This window comes from Chiloscyllium plagiosum, unplaced genomic scaffold (genome assembly GCF_037043375.1).
Source record: "Chiloscyllium plagiosum isolate Xiang-an unplaced genomic scaffold, Cpla_swu_hap1 HiC_scaffold_22, whole genome shotgun sequence".
Lineage (NCBI taxonomy): Eukaryota > Metazoa > Chordata > Chondrichthyes > Orectolobiformes > Hemiscylliidae > Chiloscyllium > Chiloscyllium plagiosum.
In genome coordinates this window covers 20,992,167-21,016,738 of record NW_028270160.1, presented here as the reverse complement: position 1 = coordinate 21,016,738, position 24,572 = coordinate 20,992,167, and the positions used below count along the sequence as shown (strand labels likewise).

Genomic DNA, 24,572 nt, shown 5'->3' with positions numbered 1-24,572 from the left:
GCATTACACTTGCTTCATGTGCAATCCCCCAATATTGATTTGTTTTCTTGTACCAATCCAATGGGTGGCATACTTCTAGTTCACTGTGTTTGTATGTCACACCCAACATAATGAAATTTAAGATTCAAATTTTCAGAGTGAGAGAGACCAGTCATTCACAGATGCTGGCTCTTTGAAAGAACTATTTTCCATATTCTTCTGTCTTCATTAACCTGAAAATTAGCCCTCCTCATATCCATACCTGATTGCATTTAAAATGTTTCTTTAGACTCTAATTCCACCATTCTTTCAGATTTAAGCTCGCTCACTCACCCAAAACTGAGAAGACCTCCTGAATCTCCTATTTATATCTGCCACCCCCCCGCCTCCCCCACCCCCACCCCGACCCCAAGGCTCCCTGTTTGGGCAAGGTTAATATCCCCAATAAAGAATCTCATAGTCAATGAGAACCACCTGGCCATGGATCCAACCACTACAAGAACTGACTCCAATATTACAACTGAAGCCTAACCAATGATTTGTGAAGGTTTATCACAGCTTCTTTGTTTATATATGAATTGCATATGTTTACAGAACCAAGTATTCCATCAATTTTATTTAACTGTCTCATCTACTCTTCCTAATATATTCAAAAATGTGTGAATATTGGCCACAGACCCCCCCTGTGTTGCACCATTAGGCTTAGGAAGCTGTTTACTACCTGAAAAATACAAGCTCTGAATGATCGCAATTCTAGGCTCTTACATTTGATTCCAAGAAGTGTAACTTCAGCAAATGACAGATCAGTCACTACCAGGGAACTGTTTACAACGATCAGGCATTGATTTCAATATTCAGAGAACATGAACCCTTCTACTTAGCTTTCTAACATTTTTAATATTACTTACAAGATGAATCTTCCCATACACATCTGAATAAAGCTTGATCCTGTGCAAGTAAACCACAGTTTGAGCAAGGCTTTTGAGTACAAATTTGGGTACTGCTTAACAGGATCCCTTCATGTTTTTCCCATGTGCTACACAGAATCAAATGCTTTGTGTTTTTAAACAAAAGCTTAGAAGTAATACTTGCTTATTAGGTTTGGACTTTCTCATCATGAAACAAAAAGATAGCAACAGTTCAAGAATTACGCTTTAATTTGCAATTACAATTCACTGGTATGCAGACAGCTCCATTATATTTACTCTTAAAGCTATGCTGCTCACACAAAAACAAGTTCAGTAGTTCGACCAGTGACAGTCAGCAATGACAGTTTGTAACTAGCAGCGACATAACACAACTTATTTTAAGCTAATTATTGCCAAATTTCTTCGATTGTTCCTGTCAGAACCTACAACACTTTAACCTCTCATTTCTTTCCTTTTTTACAATTAATGATGAGCACAACGCATCATAGATGCATAGGTTCATCTCAAGTGACTGCCTGCCACCCCAGTGATCATTACAGTCCTCATTAGTTTGTTCTGTGTGTGTTCATTAAATATAGCTTTAACCTATTTCTTTGTATTAGTTTATTTACTTTGGATGCCTTATACTCAGGTGAGATTTTAACAAGGACAGAGATTGTTGCTGACATTCTCTATGATCATTATGATTTTATCAATATAAATCTGGCCTTTCTTTTAGTAGATTTGTAGACATTTGGGAGCCTTATTGTTATCGATTGTCTATGATCAAGATGTCTCTTGACAAGATAGACCATATAAACCATCAGTGAAAACATCATAACAAAAGCAAAATATTGCAGATGCTGGAAATCCGAATGAAACACAAAAAATGTTGAAGAAACTCATCAAGTCTGGCAGGACATGTGCAGAGAAAAACAGAGTTAACATTTTGAATCCTGTGACCCTTCTTCAGCACTGAAGAGTCAAACTGGACTTAAAATATTAACTCTGTTTCTCTCCCCACAAATGCTGCCAGATCTACTAAGTTTCTCCAGCAATTTCTGTGATTGTACCAAATGCATCAAATTCGGATTTGAATGTTATAAAACTGCTTACTAAATACATTTCTAGCCAAACTGCTCATTAATCATTGAAGCAAATAATTGTAAAGGTTAATGATTAGAAAGCATAATCATACAACAAAGTATTATAGAACATAGAACATTACAGCAGAGTACAGGCCCTTCGGCCGTCAATGTTATGCCGACCTGTGGAACCAATCTGAATCTCACCTCACCTACACTATTCCACTCTTGTCCATATGCCTATCCAATGACCATTTAAATGCCATTAAAGTTGGCGAGTCTACTCCTGTTGTGGGCAGTGCATTCCACGCCCCTACTACTCTCTGAGTGAAGAAAGTTCCGTTGACATCTGTCCTATATCTATCACCCCTCAATTTAGAGCTATGTCTCCAAATGCTAACCATCACCATCCGAGGAAAAAGGCTCTCACTGTCCAACCTATCTAACCCTCTGATTATCTTATATATCTCAATTAAGTCACCTCTCAACCTTCTCTCAAATAAAAACAGCCTCAAGTCTCTCAGCCTTTCCTCATAAGACCTTCCCTCCATACCAGGCAACATCCTGGTAAATCTCCTCTGAACCCTTTCCAAAGCTTCCACATCCTTCTTATAATGCGGTGACCAGAACTATACGCAATACTTTAGTGCGGCCGCACCAGAGTTTTGTACAGCTGCAGCATGACCTCGTGGCTCCAAAACTCAATCCCTCTATCAATAAAAGTTAACACACCATATGCCTTCTTGATAACCCTATCAATCAAGGTGGCAACTTTCAAGGATCTCTGTACCTAGACACCAAGATCTCTCTGCTCATCTACACTACCAAGAATCTTACAATTAGCCCAGTACTCTGCATTCCCGTTGCTGCTTCCAAAGTGAATCACCTCAAACTTTTCTGCATTAAACTCCATTTGCCACCTCTCCGCCCAGCTCTGCAGCTTATCTATGTCCCTCTGTAACCTGCAACATCCTTCAGCACTATCTGCAACTCCACTGACCTTAGTGTCATCTGGAAATTTACTAACCCATCCTTCTGCGCTCTCATCTAGGTCATTTATAAAAATGACAAACAGCAGTGGTCCAAAAACAGACTCTTGCGGTACACCAGTAGTAACTGAACTCCAGGATGGACATTTCCCATCAACCACCATCCTCTGTCTTCTTTCAGCTAGCCAATTTCTGATCCAAACCATAAATCATCCTCAATCCCATGCCTCCGTATTTTGTGAAATAACTTACTGTGGGGAACCTTATCAAATTCCTTATGGAAATCCAAATACACAACATCAACTGTTTTACCCTCATCCACCTGTTTGGTCACCTTCTCAAAGAACTCAATAAGGTTTGTGAGGATGACATTTGCACGACTTTCCCTTCGCAAAATTGTGTTGACTATCCCTACTTAATTTATTCCTCTCTAGATGATTATAAATCCTATCTCTTATAATCTTTTCCAACACTTTACCCACAACCAAAGTAAGGCTCACTGGTCTATAATTACCAGGGTTGTCTCTACTCCCCTTCTTGAACAAGGGAACAACATTTGCTAACCTTCTGGCACTATTTCTATAGAAAATGACAACATAAAGATCAAAGCCAAAGGCTCTGAAATCTCCTCCTTGGCTTCTCAAAGAATCCTAGGATAAATCCCATCTGGCCCAGGAGACTTATCTTATTTTCACACTTTTCAGAATTGCTAACACCTCCTCCTTGTGAACCTCAATCCCATCTAGTCCACTAGACTGTATCTCAGTATTCTCCTTAACAATATTGTCTTTTTCCAATATGAATAATTATGAAAAATATTCATTTAGAGCTTCCCCATCTCCTCGGAATCCACGCACAACTTCCCACTACTATCCTTGATTGGCCCTAATCTTTCTCTAGTCATTTTTTTTCCCTGATATATCCGTAAAAAGCTTTAGATTTTCCTTGATCCCACCTGCCAATGACTTCTCATGTCCCCTCCCGGCTCTTCTTAGCTCTCTCTTTAAGTCTTTTCTGGCTAATTTGTAACTCTCAAAAGCTCTAACTGAGCCTTCATGTCTCATCCTAACATAAACCTTCTTTTCCCTCTTGACAAGGGATTCAATTTCTTTAGTAAACCACTGCTCCCTCGCTCGACCACTTCCTCCCTGCCTGACAGATATGTACTTATCAAGGACACGCAGTAGCTGTTCCTTGAATAAGCTCCACAATTCAATTGTGTCCATCCCCTGCAGTTTCCTTCCCCATCCTATGCATCCTAAATCTTGCCTAAGTGCATCATAATTGCCTTTTCCCCAGCAATAACTCTTGCCCTGCAGTATATACCTATCCCTTTCCATTGCCATCATTAAAGTGCTCACCCACCTCCAAATCTAACACCTGGCCAGGTTCATTACCCAGTACCAAATCCAATATGGCCTCGCCCCTTGTTGGCTTGTCTATATATTATGTCAGGAAACCATCCTGCACACATTGGACCAAACCTGACCCATCTAAAGTACTCAAACTATAGTATTTTCAGTCAATATTTGGAAAGTTAAAGTCCCCCATGACAACTATTCTGTTACTCTCGCTCCAATCCAAAATTATCTTTGCTAACCTTTCCTCTACATCTTTGGAACTATTCGGAGGCCTACAGAAACTCCCAACAGGGTGACCTCTGCTTTCCTGTTTCTAACCTCAGCCCATGCTATCTCAGTAGACGAGTCCTCCAACGTCCTTTCTGCTACCATAATACTGTCCTTGACTAACACTGCCACACCTCCCCTTCTTTTATCATCTTCTCTGTTCTTACTGAAACATCTAAATCCTGGAACCTGCAACAACTATTCTAGTCCCTGCTCTATTCATCTGTCCAAAATGGTCACAATATCAAAGTTGGAAATGTGTTGCTGGAAAAGCGCAGCAGGTCAGGCAGCATCTAGGGAACAGGAGAATCGACGTTTCAGGCATTAGCCCTTCTTCAGGAATCCTGAAGAAGGGCTAATGCCTGAAACGTCGATTCTCCTGTTCCCTAGATGCTGCCTGACCTGCTGCGCTTTTCCAGCAACACATTTCCATCTCTGATCTCCAGCATCTGCAGACCTCACTTTCTCCACAATATCAAAGTCCCAGGTACCAACCCATACTGCAAATTCACCAACCTTATTCTGGATGTTCCTGGCGTTGAAGTAGATACACTTCAAACCACCTTCTGCTTGCCGGTGAACTCTTGCAACCTTGAAAACATATTTCTGACCTCACTATTCTCAACCTCCTGGACACTGGAAGTACAATTTAGGTTCCCATTCCCCTGCTGAATTAGTTTAAACATTAACAAACCTCCCCCCCCCAGGATTTTGGTACCCCTTTGGTTCAGATGTAGACTATTCTGTTTGTATTGGTCCCACCTATCCCAGAATGAGCCCCAATTATCCAAGTATCCAAAACCCTCCCTCTTGCACAATCCCTGTAGCTATGTGTACAACTCCTCTCTCTTCCTATTCCTCGCCTTGCTAGCATTTAGCATGGGCAAAAGGCCAGGGATTACAACAGTGTTTTTTCTAGCTCTAATCTTCCACCCGGGTTCCCTGAATTTCTATCCGAAATCCCTATCCTTTTACCTACCTATATTGTTAGTACCTATGTGGATCATGACTTGGGACTGCTCTCCCTCCCCCTCAAGGACCCCGAAAATACGATCAGAGACATCATGAACCCTGGCACTTGGGAGGCAACACACCAACCATGAGTCTCTTTCGTTCCCACAGAACCTCCTATCTGCTTCCCCTAATTATGGAGTCCCCAATGACTAATGATCTGCTCATCATTCCCCTTCCCTTCTGAGCAACAGGGACAAACCCTCTGCCAGAGACCTGTACTACATGGCTTACCCCTGGCAAGTCATTCCCCCAACAGTATCCAAAAACTGTACACTTGTTATTGAGGGGAACAGCCACTGCCTGCCGGTTGCCTTTCCGTCTCCTGACTGTAACCCATCTGCCTCTTTCTTGCACCTGAGGTGTGACTACTTCCCTGTAACTCCTCACAGTAACCTCCTCCGCCTTCCGAGTGATCCAAAGTTCACCCAGCTCCAGTTCCCTTACACAGTTTTTGAGGAGCTGGAGTTGGGTGCATTTCCTGCAGATGAAGTCAGCAGGGACACTAGTGATGGTCCTTGCCTCCCACATTCTGCAGGGGAACATTCAACTGCCCCAACTGCCAATTCCACTCTTCTAAATTCCCAAAGAGAATATAGAAAAATAAAGAATATTAAAAAATAGTTATCTTACCAATCTGGCGCCCTAAACCTGTATTTTTGGTTAGAGGAGGAGGATGGATGGGGGACACTACCTAAGTAGTGTTTCAGGTAACGCAACCACCCAAACATATTACTTCATTTACTCAGCAGTCCCGTGCCCACTCCTGCTCAGCATGTACTCCACCTGTTCATGAGGTAAGTTTATATAATTTTAAATTTATCTTTCCGGCAGGCCCCTGGTCCTCGCTGTCACTCCTCCCACTGCTGCTACTGGCAAAATGGAGACCGCTGAACACACAAGGTAGGTTTGTATAATTTTAAATTTATCTTCCTTGCAGGCCCCTGTCCTCACTGTCACTACTCCCACTGCTGCTGCTACTGGAATAATATTCAGCTCTGTATTTCTGAATCTCAAATCCTAAATTTTCAGTTTACGTCATAATGATATGGAGTGTCTGTCATGTTCTACCCCATGACAATTCCTGACTGAAAGTCTTACACATTATATTCTTGCGGCTCTTACTAGAGATGAGAAACTAAAACCGTTCCCGTTGTCTCGTCCATAGTTTTTACTGTGTCTAAAGTGGATTGCAACCCTCCAATGAACAAAATGACACTCATTGGACATCAGTTCCGAACTCAGGACTCTTCTCCCTGGAGTTGTGTGAAGGGTGCCTAAACCCAACCTTTGTGGCTAAAGAGTGGAAATACAGCCACTGCACCAGTGTCACTCTGCCCAGATGTGTGTACCCTGCTGAATGACAACCCAGAAATTAGAGGTGATGGCTCCTATTTTGATCATCAAACCAGAAGATAGCAGAAAACTTTTTATACATATTATTGTCAGTACAGGGCTAATTGTTTCTGTGAAGTGTGTAGTGGGTGAATGGCATGAAAGTGTCATGAATAGCCAAGAGCCAACAGGAAGTGGTTAGAAGGTATAACTTGGCATGGGGTGCATGTGTAAATCACATTTTGCACTACCTCTAAAAAGATTCCATCATTCAGGCTACAGTTCATGACACATATGAGGTGCCATGGACAATGATTCTTTGAAAAGGTGGTCCAACTCCATGAATGTTGCTAAGGACTAGAACAAACCTGTCTCCACAATGGAGGTGGCAAGATCAGGAGTACAATATGTGATCTCACGACTTGAACTTCCAGTGTGCGGACTTGAACTGGCCTGCACCCTTAACACTCCCCGATGAAAATTAGAAACTCCAACCAACTAAGTCAGGATTCCCAGAATCAGGTCCTGCTAGTTGCCCAAACATTCACTCCCCAAAGTTAGTCTCCTTGACTTCTCGAAAATCCAGAGTCATATACTCATCACTACATCCTGGGATTCAAACCTCTGGCTCAGAGGCAAAAATGCTACCATGAGCTCACTTCAATAGCTTAATACTGTAAGCAACAAGCGCCCTCAAACTCAGCCAACAAGTTTTTTCTGATATATATTTCATGTATAATAGGGCTGTATATATGGGAGTAGAGACAACTGCTTTCTGTGTATCATTGTTGAGTTTTGAGGATTGACTACTCTAGGTTATGGTACAGAAAGGGGTTAACTCTGTGAATGGTGTATATACTGATCTTGAACTACTGCAGCATTACCTAAGGCTTCCTCCTCTTCAATGTTCTTGCATCCTGTCATAGTCTCGCATTAATTTCTCTTGTATTAACTGGGAACCCTGCAACATGCTTTTAAGAAGACCTGCTGTCCAGGCAGTGAGTCTTCCATGGACTCACGGACTCAAAAACAGAAGTCCCAATTGCCACAAGCTTCTGTCCAAACAGAGACGGGAATTCGGCTGGCTGGCAGTGGTACAGGTTGAGACTGTTATTGATGTGACAGCCAACTAAGACTTAGGATCTTTGCTGGAATCCACAGGTTGAGGACGGTAGGAGGAAGGTTGTGAAGTGGGGACGGAGTCAGGCGGTCAGCAGTGGGGGTGATCTTAGCAGTGGCCACGAGCCTTAGATAGGCAAGGTTGGGGAAAAAAACAATTCTTTAAAGTCTTAGTGCTGTCCTGTGTTTACACAGTGGGTACGGCTCCGATGGGCATTGAAGATAAGGGGCTTCCTAGTGGTCTAGTACCTAGGGTGCATCTGCACAAAGTAGCAGGGGTAACAAATGGCTGGTTTGAAGAGGAGAATTTTAAAGACGGAATCTATTTAGCTTCTCACTTTTGAGGGTTATCGAAGTACTGGTCACTCCAAAGGGGCATGTGTAAGTTACCAAAGCTGAGGAATGTAACCAACACTTTCAATTATTTCAGTCTTTTTTTTTATCATTTGTCTCTTTTCTTTTAAGGTTGGGCTGTGAGAAACAGGGTAAGGTACAATTCATTAAACTACAAATGTACATGAAAGCATAAGTTATCATCACATTTATTAAATTTAAACAGTACATGCAAGTTGTCATTCTTAATAATGGGTTATTCTGAAGTGCAACTTGATGAAATTTGAACACAATATCCCACATAAATGTGTCATAAACAGCATAGCTCCTTAGCACCTTACAGAATCCTAAACTGCTGAGCCAAGGAAAAGCTGAGCACTGCAGGATTCAATGTGAAATGTAGCCTTTACTGGATCTAACTAACTGCCTTTGTCTGTTTCTAATTTTTAAAAAAGTCTCCCTCTGTGTATGGTACAGCCAAGAAAGGACCAGTGATTTCTCACTACAGAGGGCTGGAGGTGTTTAGTAATAGCCAAAGTTGGCAATGAGTTTTATAGAATTTTCATAGAAATTACACACACTTTTCTGTATATGTGGAGACAACATCACTTAGCTTATTAGATTTAGAGTTCGAGAGGGCATAGGTTTAGGGTGAGTGGGGAAAGATATAAAAGAGACCTAAGGGGCAACTTTTTCACGCAGAGGGTGGTACGTGTATGGAATTAGCTGCCAGAGGACGTGGTGGAGGCTGGTACAATTGCAACATTTAAGAGGCATTTGGATGGGTATATGAATAGGAAGGGTTTGGAGGGATATGGGCCGGGTGCTGGCAGATGGGATTAGATTGGGTTGGGATACCTGGTCGGCATGGACAGGTTGGGGTCTGCTTCCATGCTGTGCATCTCTATGACTCTATGATAAGTACTGAATTACAGGAATCCAGTAAAAAGTGTATAATTTCGCCACACATGGCGCCATTTTAGGTACCAAAGTACCCAGGTACGAAAAAACCTAGCTACAAAGTAGTAAAATAAATGAGAGTTAAAAAATTAAGCATTATTTCATAGAAAGTAGAAAAATAAAGAAATTGGTAATATTTTACATTGACGTCTTTTCTAGTTTAAACTAGGAAAGTAAGGGAATAAGCTAAAAGTTCAACAGTCTTTGATGACTCCTCCACTTCCTCACTCTCTAGGAGAGCTTAGCTGTCTGTTCTTGAACCAGCCACCACACATACTGTTGCTGCTACTGACACTGCCGCCTCTCCAATCTCGCTAGTGCCTCAGTGCCTTAACCATTTATCATTGTTGTACTTTTAAAATAATAGATTTTAGTGTAAAAGTTTTTTTTGTGATCAATTCTATAAAATAATTGTCAAAAACTTTATGTCTATGCCAGTGGAGAGAAGAAGAAGTAAGGTTTATTGACAGCATTTCAGAGGATAGGACTCAGATAGCACAGCTTTAGCCTGCTAGGGTGAGGTGAAAGTTGGAAAGGCTACAGGAAGCTGGAGGCTACAGTTTCCTCCAGAGAAGACAGCTAGCTGGGAAAATTGCTACTTTTGGTGGAGCAAGACCATTGCAGATTTAGGATTGTAATAGATCAGGAAGTGGGAGTTAATGTAAGCCAGCAGAATGGGATGATGGGTAAGAGCACTTATGAAGGACAGAACATGGGACAGCAGTGGTTTGGGCAAGGTGAAAGTCATGAAGGACTGCAGGTCAACAAGGAGAGCACTGAAGTAATTAAGTCCATGGATAGCAACGACAAGTAAAAAAGTTTCATTCGAAAATTTGGGACTGAGTAGATAATGTTGTAGAAAAGATAAGGAGAAATCTTCGCTACAGATTAGATATAGGATTTGAAAATAGACTGAGCAGAAAAATTGCGCACAATCTGTTTCAGAATGAGGTAGTGGCCAGAGGGATGGAGTTATTGTCAAGGGAGCAGGGATTGTGACAGATATGCTGAGCTGGAGTAAGTTATGTCAACCAAAGGTTTAATTCAAAACTCGCAGATGTGCATCTGGGAAATACAAAAAGGTACACAGTAGGGACAGTGGAATGTCCACTTAATTCTGTCAAGAAAGATCCCATAACTCAAGAATAACTAAATTATAAATGATCTATCAAGGTGCTTCTGATGAGCGGAATGCAGAGGTTGCTCAAAATCATTTCAGAAACACTCTCTATATCCACCAGAGAGAGGAAGCTTTCAGTCATAATTCAAAAGTGGATTGGCACCCAAGCCCAAGAGTTGAAAGGAGAGTTTGCTAAACTACTAGCTCATATAATCCTTTTGAGTGCAGTATTGATTGAACGTGAGATGCAATTAGACACAGTCCTGAAGGCATTCACTAAAATTGATTTCGCTTTTGAAATGAAACGAAAGAACTCAGACTTACATTGTGCCTTTCTTTTCTCAGGATGTCAGAAAATGTTTTTCAGCTGATGATGGACCTATGAAGCTTAGTCAGTTTGTAATTTTGGGACATGCAGCAAAGGAATGAGATACACGGCCGACTAATCAGTTCTTAGTGATGTCGGTTAAGGGATTGGCCAAATATAAATATGTTACAATAAAAATATTAGAAATTGGAATGTAGCAAATAGTGTATTTCTTTTAAAGAAGGTTTACAAGGCTATTCACAGCAATCCTGCAACTGTTGAGGTGGAGGTAGAAATATAAGACAGAGAGGGCATTAAGCCAGATCTGGAACAGGGGGCAAGCCAGAGAATGAAATAATGGCAGATGAGGGAGCGATATGCGATGAGAAGCAGCCTCCTAAATAGAGTATGAGGCTTGAGGTAGCCTTAGCCATCTCTACATCAGTATCTACAAAGGAACGTGCAGTTTTATACAGGTAACATTATTGTTATTTAATTCCTCAGAATGCAAAATAATCCATTTAATCAAAAACATTTGAAACTTAACTAGATTTGATCTGGATTAGGTTGGACTGTGTACACTATAGCTGTTTCTCAAATAATTTGTTTTACTGCATTATAACGAGGAACACCTGGGAAAAATTAAAAGATTTTTAGAATGGGATTGGCTGTTTTAAAGAAATGATAGGCAGAATTTGATAGGGGTCTGAGCAACGTGGGCGATGATTAGATTTGTGGCTAAATTGGATAAGACATATAACAAGACCCATCTCAACATCAGGAGCATCTTGAAGACATTTTTAATAAATCTGTTCAGGAATATAATGGTACATCTCTGGAGCAGACGGGACTTGAACCTGGCCCTCCTGGCTCACAGGTAGGATCTCTTCCACTGTGTCAAAACAGAGGGAATGATTGCAACCACCTGGTGGGAGCTGGATATGTCTTGACCCACCGATGTGAGTATGTTTAAAGGAAAATAACGTTATGTACAGACCCATGCACTGGACAGGACACAGCCTGCAGGGTCACTCATCCCTGGCCACCCTAATTGATGGATCCCTGTTGTACACTTTCCTGTCCCCAGATATCACTGACCACACCATTCACACCAACAGTTTTGGACACAGAGGATGGGAAAGAATAGGGATATTGTAAAATGAGGGCCAATGGTAGGCCTATACACACTTTGTTCATTGTGTTAGCAGACATTGCAGCAGCCTCTCAACACAGACATCAAGCCATGATCGATCCTGTGTAGATCTGAGGTTATACCTCATGCTGGAACAATGATATTTGGGGCTACACAGAGAAACCAACAACCAGATGTAAGTTCAAAACTGTGACATGTATTAAACAATGTCAAATCATGGACAGTATATCATTGCCCATACCACGAAAGTGCTCTCAATAAGTATTCTTCCTTCTCTCCCTCCTACTACATCGAGCAATTTTGGAATGCCAATGTTCATCCAGGGTGTACAGTGGCCTTTCAGAGATGGCATGGGTGAAAGGGATGTCAGTTATTCAGCAGACACCCGCTGAGTGGTGACTTGTTCTGGTGTAATATGCATGGTCAGTTGGGTGTAGAATTGGACCTGGCACTGCAGCTGGATGGAGGGAGCCTGCTCAGCAATGGAGAGTATTGACAAAGGAGGTTTGCTCAGGTAATCCTGGGGCATGTTTGTATCTGAAATGCACTGAGTGTCTTCTTGCCAGAGGTCAGAGGTCACTCCTCAGCATGGTCTTCCAAGGGTAGGAGGGGGAAAGCAGGATACAGGTGAAAGCCTGGTCACCTCCAGAGAGTGGGAGGCATCTGATGGGGCTGTGTGTGTGGTTGCATCCTGGTATGACCCTGTTTCCTCATGAGTAAGGAGCATCTGGAGTGCGTGCCAGGTTCCTTCCTGGAGTGTAGCTTCTGGCAAGGAGGGCCATTGAGCCCCACATTCCTGTGTGCTGCTCCTGTTCTTCTCTGCACATGCAGATACATTCCCTGTTTCCCAACTCCACAGGGGCCTCTCCTGTTTGGGGCTGAGCAGGAGTCTGGTCTCTGACAGTCCTCCAAGTGCCATTGGCCTGGGGCATTTCTTCCTCAGCCAGCTGCAGAGCTGTCGCAGTGAGGTGCTCACCAGATGGTGCTTAAGGTTCCCACTGAGATGTCAGCTAATGCGGGGGTGCAGGAGGAAGGCTTGCTGATGCTTCCTCTGAGGCCTCCATACTTTAGTCCTGGGTGGTCAAGGAAGTGGCCTCTGACAGAGCTGGCCATTTAACTGCAGGGGTTGGTGGAGATGTTGGCGGTACCTGAAAAAGAAAGGAGAGAAAAGGAGTCGCAATATTTGGCAAAGGTTATTGTGAGGATTGTAGTGGAGTGAAGCGTGAGACTTACCTGGTTGGCAGGACATAGATGTCTTGACGCTCCTGCAGGAGACAAGACCTCACGGTCTTGTCTCACGAGGGCCAGGTTTCTCTCCTCATAGGGGATAAGGAAAATAATGTTGGGCACCACTCTATTAGAATGGGCTCTCTCTACCCTGTAGTGGGCCATTTTCTCCTTTAATGAGAGAAGGGGTAGAATCGAGGTGAGATGAAAGTGGGTGGCACTGCTGCTAGTGCTGGTGCAGATGCTCTAAAGATGGTGACATATTCAGGTAGACTCCAAAGAGGCCATGCAATATTAGTTGAGGGTGGGGCTGGGAATGCAGTTGAGTTGGGTGACTGTGAATGAAGGAAGATGTTGCAGTCAATGATGAGACTGGTAGAGCATGAGCCTTGATGGGAGGTGGGTACAGTATTAGTGTGGCTGAGATATAGCAGAGAGGAATTAGCTTGGCACTGCATTGACCCTCTTCTGGCAAAGGTGGCTGTTCTTCCAGACCATGGAGACGGCCCTGTCTCAGGTGGCAACCCCTGACCATGATGCTAGGGTCTGACAGTGTGGTGTCCACTGCCGGTCCTCCAGAAAGAGGAATCCTCTCCTTTGCACCATCCGCTCAACCTCCAGATCCCTGTCAGAGAATGATGTTGCTATCTTCCCATAACCAGGGCAACTTCAGAATGCCAGTGCTCATTGGGCCACATAGTGCTCTTTTAAAGTTAGCGCAGGTGTCAGGAATCCAATCTTTTGGCAGATGTCCACTGCAAGGCAAGTTGTTCTGGGTCTTGCGCACAGTAAGTCAGGGCTGGAATTGGATGTGAGGTATGCCATAGGGATGCGGTAGATCGTTAATGAACCAAAGTTGCAAGGATAGGTGAGAAATCTAGATAGGCCTTGTGGCAGAAATCCCTCCAAAGACTTAATGCAACTCAAATGTAGTCAAAAATGTAAGATTTGGCCCAATGTAACTCATTTGACCAGACTAAAATACTGAGACTTAATCAATTAAAACAACACAGAGACACTTAAGAATAAAATCAGTAGACGTTCTTAAACTTTACTTTCATTTGGATTTATTTTAGGTATGTAGCTATTCTGTAAAGTAAATTCGGTGACATATTAATTGGTATATTTACATCAAATTTCTTGCTTTCTGCATTTGGCTGAATTCAGTAAAATTGTTCAGTGCTGAATAATTGAAAACCCATCAATAAGAACAAATCAGTGCTCATGTTCAGGACTGATAAATTGAGCCCAGAATGATTCCACTGAATTAGTATTTTGGGTTTATTTCATGTATATTGGGCTTGTTGCCTGGACTGACACAATCTAGAATAAAACTATATCCTTAAATTGCATTGTGCAGGTTTGATTAGGTCAGATATGCTTCCTTCACTAGCCTATGTGATGTCAGTAAAGTTTATGGGAAAACACAGGCCTCCAAAGCTATTTAGTAGCCTGCCGAACATAAATAATGTCCCTGTTCACTGCACTGTTAATGGAAAAAAAATGTGCATAGAGCATGGTCATCCCAAGGGGTGGGTTGATTGAACTTGGCCTTTTGGCCTTACGTAAGGGTAAACGATGTTAAACATGCAGCTAGGGACAGTACAATGCGGCTGCAAGGGATATCTTGTTACCGTAATTTCTAATCATGGTGACTATCAACAAGACCTATGAAGAAAACATGCACAAGATCTATTATGTTATTTGTCAGTGCATTGCAGCAGTATTCACTCTAGTTGTTCTTGGGGTCAATTAAAGTTGTTACTTTTGTCTAGCTGGGATTAAGCACATCATAAATACAATCGTGAACTCAGATTCCCTGCTGAACTAATGAAGGTACAGGAGTGAATGGATTCAGACTATAGTAAACTAACAATCCAGGGGATAGAATGTATATCTGACACATGGTGGTCTAATGGCAGCATTCAGTTCAGTTCCCGGTGACCGAGGGAAACAATCTCCCTTTGTTAATGTTCTGACTGGTCTCCAATTCAAAAAAGTCATAAATAATTTCATCCCAGATTTGGATGATTTATCAGATTTACTAAGAATTCTAGTTTAAATCTGTAATGGGGTAAAATGATGGCTTAACTGTTTTGCTAAGATTACAAAAAGTCACATTGTTGGGACAAAACCTAGGCTAAAATGAGGAAGAAGGAATAAATTAATTCAAGAACTAGTTGGTATTACAAGTTGTAGACTGCAACTAGTTGTAGGCTGCAAGAGGAAGGAAAGATTGTGTGCAGTTCCACAGTCTTGGGATCTCAGGAATGAATGAGTTAGAGTAGATAGGAAAGGAATTATAATTTCAAGACATTGCAGATTGAAGGAAAGGAATATTGGTTCAATCAAATATGCAACATATGGTGTCCTAATACAAACATTGTTGTGTATGAACTCTGCAGTGACATTGAACGTACACAGTTGTGAGGGCACTCTGGGTTCACCAAGCAGTTCACAAAGATTTCCAGTGAAATGTTAACCTAACTGGAATTTGAGATGTGCATTTAGCCTCAATGAAAACTCCAGTCTTATTATGAGCACATGACATTATTACCCTTAGTACTGTAAGTGAGGTCTAAATATAACAAATGTTACCAACAGCATTGTAAATTGAATTCTGTCAATGCATTTAAAAAATACTGCTCTTAATGCCATAGCTTGGAAAAGTTTCTTCATTAAAGAGGTTAAAGGTTGTTTGGAAAAGAACATGAAAACAGAGATCAGAAACTTATACCAACAGATATCCATTCCCATGGTAATTGGAAATAATTAAAACCAAGAACTGGGAACTTAAAAAGTAATGAGCTTTACTCCATGCAGTACTTTTGCATTTCTGATTACAAAAACATATGCTTGGTCTAATGTTTGGTTCAATTAATTTCCCCCCCCACCCCCTTTTAAACAACTCAAATATATGGCCCATAGTGGACTTTTATAGTAATTGAAAGCGACAGCAATAAAAAATAATTAGGCTTTATCATTCTTTCTGTTCAATGTTTTTCACAGATTCGTTGCGGAATTTGTTGCCTTTGATTTCCCTTCTCTGCAATCAAAATGGATCCAGAGGAATTGTGCAGTTTGATGCTAAAACATGAGTAAGTCTTTGTTGTCTTTGATAGCATTTTAAGAAAGGGAGGATTAAAATAACACATCTGCACTAAACATCAGTAGTCAGTTCACCTGTGAAATAATGTGATGGCTGTCTTTTGCTTTCTGAGTATGGAGAAGGTAATCATAGTTTTCACCCAGCTACCTTGAAATAATGTTGGTTACATCGTTCACAAACCAATACTAGTGTGTCATCTGTTGTTCTGTTGCTGGTCTAGTTGCAGGTAGGATTTGGTATTAGAAAAGGTGGGGAGGGGAAAGCTTTTAAATACAATCCACTTTCATATAAAAGGTTGAGCGCTCCTCCTAATTTAGGTTGCTGCACTTTGCAGACCCTAAAGAGCTGTCACCGCACAGGGTTTCATTGCTTGCACCTGCTAAAACATTTGTGGTATTTGAAAGCGAGTGAAACACATTTGCTTTTCATTTTATCAGGCTTCAAAAATCTTTTGAAGTGTTTAATAGCAGGCCAGAAAGATTTTTTGCCTCTTAATCATTTACTTGTAGGGCACATTCTGCACTGGTAGCCTGTCATGCAGAAAACGAGGTTAGACCGTTTTTATTAAGTGCTGCATGCCAAGTCAGTGTTCATTAGAGGTGTTTTAAAAGCTTCAATGTTGTTATTTATGAGGAATACAGAAAATGTTTGGCACTTTCAAAAAAAAGCATAAGGGAAATAAATAACAAGGATTTCTCAATATCTACACATTCTGATTAAGGGGTGGGTTAGTAGGGAAGTTAAAAAAAACTGTTTTCTATTTAAAGCAAATAAATTACACCTGTTTTCCTGGCATTGGCTGGTACGGTTACCCACTATTTTAATCAAATTATTGCATTTGTTCTTCTGCATATTTCTCTCCTACATGACCTCAAACTTCCCGTGAACCACAGCCTGAACAAAGGCCGCCCACTGTCTTTGCAGTAAATCTGTTGTCTCCCTCTTAGGCCCTCAACCTGGGATCATAGATCACCCTGTAACCCAGCTTGCTTCAATTTACTCAATTAACTCTGGTAAAGTCCTTGTAACTTTTGCAGATGTTTCTTTATTATTAGGGCCTATAGTGTACATGTGAGATCATAAGCCTGAGGTTACTGCAAGGTTGGGGGGGGGGATGGTAACAACTGTGCGGCCCAGCGATTCCTTCCCTCAGGGGTTAAAAAGTTGCTTTTAAATGTATTAGATGTGATCTCTTGGTAAAGCAGAAAAAGACAAGATGCTATCAGAATCAGGAACAGCTTGTGTAGAATAACTATTTCACATCTATGTGAGATAATGTTTTGATTAACAGATGTTTAATTGACCCATCCATCATGAAAAGAACTTGCCTAGAAGTCACAATGGATAAGTAAATTATTAGCAACCCTGCAGGTGTTGGACTTCCAGCTCTATTACTCTTCTGCAATGGATCTTCTGAAGATTCTGTGTGTATCAGTGATTTATATCCAGTAGTGAATCTACAGTAACCAGACATGGTTTGTTCAATTTTTTTCTACAAACACATTTAATGGAACAAAGCTCCTTGAGATGCTCACTTATTGACTTGAGACCTGTAGGATGAGCGTCCTTCAGCAGGATGCAGTATTTTTTACTCCAGTTTTGGTCATTTAATAAATGGAAATTGGTAAACTTGCAGCTGAGTCTTGAATCAATTTAAAAACAGTTATAATTCAATATTTTAGGAGGGAGAGCTCTAATAGGGCATTTTCTTTACCTGTGAGATACCAATCACAGAATGGAAGAAAGGAACAAAAACCAATAACAACAAATTCTCAGCTGCCCTGAGGGCATGGATTTGTTGACCGCAGTAATTGTAAGCAACATTATATGATCCCATAAATTTTTTGCTTCTCTGTCATTCATTAACACTTTTCTATACTGTACTCTGCAAAGTTCTTACCAAAGGTTTTAACTAAATAGTTTCTTCTGAATTGTGTGTCCATTTCTTTATATCCAGTAAAGATTAACATTGCAAAATGTTGTTAGCATCCATGTAAATATCAATACATGTTTTTCCTTCTATTGAAAAACTACACATATTAACAGAATGCTAGTAGCAGTTGACAGTGGTCATCAGTGCATCAACCTACAGCATTAACCACTAAGTCCACAAATCAAGGATATATTTATAAAATTATTCTTCTAGATCAATAAGTAACTTTGGAGTGTGGAACATGTGGAATAATGTTTACCAAGCACTTTTATGTAAAAAGTAGCATGCAACTGTTCCATCCAAGTAAAATCTTGTATTTATATAGTGCCTTTCACAACATCCCAAAGAACCTTATAGTCATTGAAATCCTTTCAAAATAGTCACTGTCGTAAAGTAAGAAACACATGACAATTTTTGCACATCAAGTCTCCAAAACAGCAACAAGATAATGACCAGATAGTTTGCTTTTAATGATGTTGGTTGAATTAATCACCAGGTCACTGGGAAGAATAAACCTTTTTTCTTTCAAAATAGTTCCAAGGCAACTTTTACATCCAGCTAAGAGGTCAGATGGTTTAACGCCTCCTGGAATACTCCATTGCTGTAGTTTGGCACTTCTTTAGTGCTGCCCAGGCATGTCAGTTCTGGATTAGATTTAAGGTGGTGCACTGCAGGGAGTATGCTACCCATAATACACACATAGCGGGAGGGTGGGTTGAGGTAGTAACAGATTGAAAGATTCAGATTACTATAGTAACTGCTGAAGAAAAGGAATCATTTATCAACTCCTGAACAATATCTACATCTGAAATATATTGCTGTTTACAAACATATTTTTTTCCTATTTAAATAAAATAATGAAGTCACCTGATGAAAACAGGCGAAGGCAATGGAATTAAGTGTAAAAGTCCTAGTATAATGTGCAGATACACTTAAATTGAAGTGATACAAGGCCAGTTGACTCAAACTGTAGTTTCAAAGATCAGCATGGAGGAATAACATCCATTATAGAGTCATACAGCATGGAAACAGACCCTTTGGTTCAACTAGTCCATGCCAACAAAGTTTCCAAACTAAACTAGTCCCTTTTGTCTGCATTTGGCCCATATCCTTTCAAATGTTTCATATTTATCTACTTATCCAAATGCCTTTTAAATGTTGTAATGCCCCTCATGACTTCTTTAAAACTTTCTCCTCTCATTGTTTATATTGTATAGTACAATCAATTCTTCGACTATTCTACAATAGTCAATTATTCTACAATAGTTCAGAGTAAGATTGACCCCAAGTTTGTCATTTATTCAGATTCAAAATTCCCAACTATTTGAAAATTTTAATGGTGAAATCTAGGAATATGGAATTTGGCCACCCAGCATCTGTTTTCAAATACTAAATGGAGAGCTTCACTCTTTAACAGTGCAGGTGAGAAGCCCATGTCCATTTTGAAGCTAAAACATCCTGTGCAGTTTCCATACCTGAAGCAAATAAGGCCTGACTGGGTTGAACAAAATCTAGGAGAAAATTACTATACATGCTGGAATCTGTACCAAAAACAACAAATGCTGGAGATCACAGTGGGTCAGACAGCATCTCTCTTTCTCTCTCCATCTCTCTCTGAAGCCTCCATTGTAAGATCCGTTTACCTTGCTTTAACTTTCAGGAAAACCAGGTCTACAGGTGATTCTTAAAAGGACCGCTGCAGACCATCTCCAAAAAGATAAGTTTTAAAAATATGTTTACCTGTATGTTGATACTCGGGAGACTAGGAATCAACTTCACAATCCCGCATTTATATAACGTGGGGAACTGTTGGCTCAAACACCAATAATTTCTGCTCCTTATTCCCTGACATGCCTGATTACCATCACTAGTTCCTTAGTCACCACGATATAGAGTCAAAGAGTCATATAGCTGTACAGCGTGGAAACAGGTCCTTCAGGCTATCCCATCCATGGTGACCAGGTATTCTAAATTAATCTGGTCCCATTTGCTAGCATTTGATCCATTTCCCACTAAATCCTTCCTATTCATATACTCATACAAATGCCTTTTAAATGTTGTCATTGTACCAGACTCCACCACTTCCTCTGGCAATTTGTTCCATTCATGCACCACCCTTTGCGTGAAGTCCCTTTTAAATCTTTCCCCTCTCTCCTTAAACCTATGCCCTCTAGTTTTGGACTCTGCTAACCTGGGGAAAAGACTATTCACCTGATCTGGTCACTCCACTTGCTTTCCCTCTAATATAAGAGCTACAGTGGTAGCTGGAACAGCCAGATCTTCATTGCCTGTGATGTAGCTGGGTGCCAATTGTTATCCACACTGCGTTGGTTTGATGGAAATGGGCTCACAATGAATGTCATGTCCTGCCCCATGCTATTTGGCACCTGGATTTGGCTGGCCATGATCTGACAGACTATATCATGAATACCCTGACAGAAAGAGTCTTTCACCACCGTGCTGAGAGAGAAATTGTCCTTGACATCAAGGAGAAGCTCTGCATTGTTGCACTGGATTTTGAATAGTGGATGTCCACTGCTGCTTCTTCCTCCTCCCTGGAGAAGAGCTATGAACTGCCTGATGGGCAGGTGATTACAATCGGTAATGAATGATTTAGATGTCCTGAAGATCTCTTCCAACCATCTTTCTTGGGTAGGAAAAACTATGGTATCAATGTGTCCACTTACTACTCCATCATGAAGTGTGATGCAGATGTCAGGAAGGATCTGTGTGTAATCATTGTCTTGTCTGGTGTTATGACTATGTATTCTGTACTGAAGACTGTATGCAGAAGGAGATCACAGCCCTGGTTCTAAATACCACAGAAATAAATGTTATAAACAGAGCCTTGCACCCCAGTAATTCAGTGCAGAAAATGCGGGTACATTGCTGGGCTGTGATTTTCAGTTGTTAATTAAGTTAACTTTCAATAAATTATTCAATGACTAATGTATTCTAAATAGTTGGAGACCAGTTAACTCAGTTGACTGAATAGCTGGTTTGCAATGCAGAGTACAATGTGGGTTCAATTCACACACCAGCTGAGGTTACCATAAAGGACTCTGCTTCTCAACTTTTCCCCTCACCTGAGGTGTGGTGACTCTTGGATTAAACCAGCACCAGTTGTCTGTCTTTAATAGAGAGAACAGCTATATGTCACAGAACTGTTCGGGATGAACTATGACAAAAAAAATTGCATCTGTCTCCAGACCTTCTTTGCAAAGGCACATTCTGTGAGGAGGTAGACAACAGTCTCTTCCCCACCACAGCCATCTCGAGTGCAATGAGTGGAAGGATTGAGACCTCGAGTGTGTAGGAAAGATCTGATAGGGAGGGTCTTTCTCAACACCAGATAAACTGGATCTTGATGTTTATTTGTAAGTTCTGGTGATGATGCATTCTGCCAAAATACCTTGATAGGGAATGACCTGACAGGATCTACCCTTTCCGTTTCCACAGCAACTTGAGGATGTTATGTGCTGATCACTGCTGGATGGACCTGTGGTCAAATGTGTTTTTCTGCATAACATTCTCCATGAGGAACAGGCGGTACAACATAATCCAGCTTCTGAAAGTGAATCCTAGCAGAAGACAATGACATTGTCTATGTCCAGAAAAGCTTTGACCAGAGTGACCCCATGATTCAGGATACAGAGATCTGTCATCCTTTCCTGATAAACAAAGTGCCAGAAATTTGAGGTTGTCTTTGTATAAATGTTCTTGTGATTTTAGAGATCGTCTCCAGTGTCTCCAGATCCATTTTGTAACATGGTATCGAAAAATGTACACAGTATTCCAAATGTGGCCTTACTAAGGTTTAAGATTAACATAACTTCTCCATTTTTGAATTCTACCCATCTAAAAATAAAACCTAGAACTACTTTGCTTTCTCTTATGATCTTATTAACCTGTGTCAGCACTTCTAGTGATCTGTATATTTGTACTTCCAGGTTCGTTTGTTTCTCTACCCCATTTAGATTCTAATTCTCTAAGTGATATGTGACCTCTGTATTTTTCTTCCTAAAAGTGTAATACCTACACTTATGTTCCGTTGAAATTCATTTGGCAATGATACGCCTATTCTCCAAATTTATAAATGACTTTGTGTCCTCAGTATTGGCAATCTGTTCCCAATTTAAATTTAGAATTTCATCTTTAAATTTTGAAATGTTGTTTTTGATTCTAACTGTAAGCTGTTATTATAAATTCTTGGTAAGAACTGGCAAAAGGACGTTGGACTGAATGGTTTCCCTGTCGGTTGTACTATGGTCATCTGATTTGACTGAAAAATGGAAACCAAAGAATCCTCAAATGCTCAGCAGGTCTAGCAGCATGTGTGGAGAGGAAGAGTTGTTGTTTTAGGGTTATTGACTCTTCATCAGTGAAAGGTCATCAACCTGAAACATTAACTCTGTTTTTCTCTCCACAGATGCTGCCAGATCTACTCAGCATCATCAGAACTTTTGTCTTTATTTCTGAGTTCCAGCATCTGCAGTATTTTTTTTTCAGTTTGGATTTAACACTCCAGTTTAGCTGGCAGTGAGAATCAAATGAGTGAGGGTCAAGGTAGGCACCTATACCCGCTGACCTTGGCAGTCTGAGGCTCAAGATCTTTCATTTACCAGACCTCATCTAAAGCTCCCTGAGTCTCTTTGCTTTCCTAAACCAGCAACAATGTCAAAGGACCAGTTTGGTTAATAGTAGTAGAGGATGAACCACTAGTGAGTCTTAATGAGAAGAGGCACTTGTCTTAACAAAATGTAATTTATTACGTGACAGTCATCAATATAACTTACATTGTCTAGTTAGACATAATAAGTTTATCAGGATACAATGGTGACACATTTATCTCTATAGGGATCTCCAGCTACTCTTCTCTATTCTCCATCCAAGATTGTATGACACCATCAGCTTGAATGGAATTTAACGCAGTCTCCAACGTTAACACTTTCAGAACAATTACCTCATACAACATTCAGAAGATTTGAAACGTTGGTGGGTGAGTGACTTTAACTGTTCACCCATCTGTTTTCCCTGAGGTGAGCAGGGTTAAATTTGCCTAGAGTTAAGTATTTGAATAGGAAAGTTCTTGTGGAGACCTGCATCCTAGTTTCTTTTATTTCCTTTGTAAACCTTTAAGGCTGTCTTCCCAGGGTCATGCACACAGATTTTAAGGGGAGAAAAAAAGATCAAAGGAATTCTACTTCTTTCCTCCCTTCCCTGAGCAGATGTGCAATGCATCTGGGAAGCTCTAGAAACTGCAGGAAAAAAATTCCGACTGATTTATTTGATGAACTAAGGTTTAACCTAGGTGATTGCTTGCATGATATCATTATGTGTGTGATTATTAGTTTCCAGTTGAAAATGACCAGATATGGTGTGTATTCACTCCATCAATACTGAAGCGTTGCTACACATCACAAGGCTGTTATGATGAAACTACATAAATCTTTTATATGCTTGCATCTACAGGTTTTTATTATTAAGGAGAGTCTGGGTCTATTGGGGACTAAGCAAGCATACAGTATGAATTAGGGAAAATAAATTAGAATGGCTTCTTTATAATGCACATAGGCTTTACCCCCTACTCTTTCGTAATTAAATTTATTCTTAATTAAAGATGACAAAATTCCCTCAGGCTGATAGTGTATTTTTGCCAACACTAATAGTAAATCCAGAAGGGTAGATTCAATAGATTCCAAAGATATTATTAGTAAAGTTATTTTATACGTATATATATATGTTTTTATTGGTTTCCCTCTTTGTGATAATTGAATTACATTTACAAAGTTATTTTACTTTTGTTCTCTGATAGGAATCAACATTAGAAAAACACCATTCAATAAGCATGTCTTCCTGCAGGAAGTAGATCCAGGCTCCATTCTGTGAATGATCAGTGCCATTAATTTCATGCATTTGTTTCTGAATCCAGTGCTGCTGACTGGAAGCAGCACATATCTTTCAACAAGGTCTGAGTGGACATGTGGAGCTCGAGGAGTGAAGCCATTCCCACATTTAGTGGTGTTTATAGTTATTAAGTGCGAACTCCCATAGCCTGTCAAGTGTCTGAAGCATTAAATGCCCTGATATATGGGCAAACGCAAGGCACCTAATGCCAAGGAACTCTGACCCTGATTTATTGCTTTTTTGACATAGTTTCAATTAAGTTATCAACTGTCCACATTTTAATCATGTTATGTACTTTATACTACACTAAAACTGGCAGTCATAAGATAGTTACTAATAAACCCAAAAGGAAATGCAGAAGGAGACAGCCGTCAAAATGAGGAAACGCTGCTCCGTGGATTAATTGAGACAAATAAAATGGGTACATTTGAGTTGCATTATGTTATACAAACACATGGGGAGAGTGGAA

The 24,572-nt window shown here is 40.6% G+C and overlaps 1 pseudogene; it reads left to right on the top strand.

The window, feature by feature from the left end:
- The first annotated feature begins 20,538 nt into the window (after positions 1–20,538).
- Positions 20,539–24,572, top strand: part of LOC122561402 (actin-1-like) — a 77,795-nt pseudogene continuing 73,761 nt past the window's right edge.